Raw genomic sequence first — 3,463 nt, 5'->3', positions numbered from 1 at the left:
TATACTTCTAAAATAAAACTCAATATAAATTTTAATCCTTAAGCATTTTTAGAGTGGCTCCTCGAGGAGAAGAGTCTACCAAAGTGGAACACATTGACTACATAATTTTATTAGATGACCAAATTCAAAGCATCCTCCAATGCTAGCTATAACATACCAACATCCCAATTTGTATTGTCCTCAAAAAGTATGATGTGATGTATTTTTTTTATATGCAAATTTAATAAAATATAAAAAAAATAAATCATATTAAAATAATTTAAATTCAAACTTTGATTACTATGTTCATTTTCTTTTGATTAGTCTTAATTTAAATAATTTTATATTAGACAATTCACATGTTCAACAAATTCTAAAATTATATGTTCCTTTCACGCCTTCATGATTATGTGAATCATAATCACCATAATTTATGATTTTTAGGCCAAGTTTAGCATACCTCAAATAATTTATCTTTTTATCTTTTTTTTATCACATCACCTCTCTACTTTTCTGCACATCTTTTCGTAAAAAGACAAAAAATACACTTATTTAGGTCATTTCAAACAATCCCTTAAGGGCAAAGAATGCACAACCAATTATCCCAAAAGAAATTATTCACAACCAAATCCTCTTCTAACATTTCATCTCTTACATAATTGTGAAGAATACAACAACATTGATATATTCTAATAAATTGTAAAATATAATATGATCACATATTAAATTTATGCCTGTGATAATCACATAATTACACTTGAAAAATGTTATAGGTTATTTTTTGGATACATAAAGAGTCCTTTGATAGGGTCAATCACAAAAATGACATGTAATCCAAGAAAATTGTTGATATATCCCTACCGTGCTTCCACTATAGAGATGGGCAATTTATTCGCTGAACAATCTCCTGAATTGCTTCGACGATGTGAAGTTGTCTCAAGCATATTTCTTTCGTTAAAAAATCTTGGTTTTTTTGGAGCTGACAAGGGAAAAGCTTCGTCACTAAGCATAGAAATAACATTTAACATGATAGGCCTGTCTAATGCGTTTTCTTATACACACAAAAGACCCACATGAATAGTTACTAGCTATTTTTGTACTGGACATGAATCACCTAGTGTTGGATCCTTCAACTCCAATGCAGTCTCTTTTTTCCATAGTTCTCATGCCTGCAACAATACCAATTCCATTTTCATTTACGAAACATATTTGTAATTTTGCATTTTTTTTTCAAATGCTTTGGTTAACCAAAAAAAGGAGGAGGAGGAATTTACGAGGCAAACTTACATATCCTATGAGGTTGCACGGACAATCAAGATGATAAAAGGTAGAATTTCTTCTACCGCTCACAATTTCCAGAATTAATACTCCAAAACTGAAGGCATCAGATTTGACTGAGAAAGTTTCCTCTAGGATGTACTTAGGGACATATAATCGCTATATGTATGATTGAAAGATATATATTTTAAGTAAATGTTGTGTAAAGAGTTACAACTTTTATCCATCCACATGTGGGATTGAGTAAATTTGTACTTACTATGTTCTAACAACTTTGTTAGTAATTGCTTCAGTCTCATCTTCTTTGAAAATCCTCACCATGCCAAAGTCAGATATCTTAGGATTCATGTTTTCATCTAATAAAACATTACTAGCATGCTTTGAAGTCTCTATGTATTACAATCATTCTCGAGTATCTATGAAGGTAAAGCAAGCCATGAGCAAGCCCTTCAATGATGTTCAAAGGCTTTTTCCAATCTAGTAGCTTCCTTTTAGTAGGATCTGTGAAGAAAAAAAAAATCAGGTAACTATTAATGTATGAACAACAGCATAAGTAATTTTTTAAATTTATTGAAATTATGTTGACAATAGTCGATGTTAGTAAATGGCAAACCAAAAAGGAAGGAATCCAAGCTTTTGTTTGGCATGTATTCATTAGTTAACATTTTTTCTACAAGATGAATACAACACGGGAGTTTGGAAACGAATATCAGTTCATTTTTGAACTCCACAAGCCCTTGTCTTGATGTTCTTGAAAGTCTCTTACTTGTTATTTCTCGACCCTCTTGTAATATTCCCTATTTAATTAATTTATAGATCAGTTGGTAATTAGTGGATATACTTATTTTTTCCAGCACATGATAGTGGAGAGAGACTAATAAATTTTTTCTTCAAAAAAGTTTGTAGTTTACCTGTAAACAGGTCCAAAACCACCTGCTCCAAGCTTATTTTCATTTGAATTATTTGTGGCATCCGCAATGGATGCAAAGCTAAGCATCTTCAAATCATGATCTTCCACCTATCATTTCCAACCCCATTTGCATTATCATAGCTTCTTGAAGCTATCAACTTTTCTATATACAAAGTTTTCATTTCCTTCTCCCCTATAATATTATTGTCTCAACTTAATTACCAATAATTAGCACATTAACATGTGTTTGAAAATCAATAAGCCAATAATTTATAAACTGTAAAACACACTTGCCTTCTTCTTCCAGTCTATGTTTTTTCATTCTCAGATAGTATAGGGAGCCTAAAATAAGCATAACCACAGAAACAAACACAACAATGACTATCCATATCCACTTTTTTTTCCTGCACAAATGTCATTTAACAAATTGGTCGACTTTCAAGTATCAAGAAATTGCAACATGAATAACAACAAATCCACTGATTATCCAAATTGTTCTCTCTCATTTCAATGTAGTCTCTCTGCTAGTTACCGTTAGTGTTTTAGGTGAAAATAGAGGAACCAGAAGTAAGATTTGAAAGAAATTAACTATAAAAAAGTTATTTATTTATTTTATGTTTTATGCGGCATTGCTAAAATTCTCATGTAAGCCGTACGTGAGGGATCACATTGAAAATGCTAAAGGAACCAATGAGATCATTTACTGAATACATATATCAGTCATAAATGAAGATCCAGACCGAGGATGTATTTGAACTTACCTCGATATGAATATGAATTTCTCTGAACTAGCAGGTAGGCGATGGACGAACATGGATTTTCTTGATAGGACGACTTCACTGTCCAAAGAACACAACCAGTTCTGTCCTTGTAGCTTCTGAATTTACCACAATTGCAATTGTTCCAGCACCTTTCCATGCAATCACTTAGACTTAGGCTTGAATTATTATCAACAATCACATCATTATCCCATACAGAAACATTTATCCTCTTTTCCACAAACATATCGTTTCATAGCGACAATTGGGCAGCATCTTTGAAGTCGACACACATCCTGATTCATCACCATGTTTTTCGTACCCATAGCAAAATTGAATGGTTTGGTCCTTCGTTTGTCCGTTAAGAAGCTCCCCATTCGGACTTAACATCCAGAAATATAAAGGAAAAGTAAAATTCAAAATGATAGACTTTTTATCATTATTTGATACTAATTTGATGTCGTAAATCAGCTAACATTCTATTTGGATCGTCTATAACCATGCTCCGGTATAACTCTCCTCGCCTATAAATGACGAT

General features: G+C 32.1%; 1 pseudogene; it reads right to left on the bottom strand.

Moving 5' to 3' along the window:
* Positions 1-836: 836 nt before the first annotated feature.
* LOC114304502 (receptor-like serine/threonine-protein kinase SD1-7) lies at positions 837-3,172 on the bottom strand (annotated as a pseudogene).
* Between the last annotated feature and the right edge of the window lie 291 nt (positions 3,173-3,463).

This window comes from Camellia sinensis, chromosome 13 (genome assembly GCF_055761805.1).
Source record: "Camellia sinensis isolate YWXY chromosome 13, ASM5576180v1, whole genome shotgun sequence".
Classification (NCBI taxonomy): domain Eukaryota; kingdom Viridiplantae; phylum Streptophyta; class Magnoliopsida; order Ericales; family Theaceae; genus Camellia; species Camellia sinensis.
The sequence above is the reverse complement of the archived record's forward strand: the minus strand, read 5'-3'. Positions and strand labels throughout refer to the sequence as shown.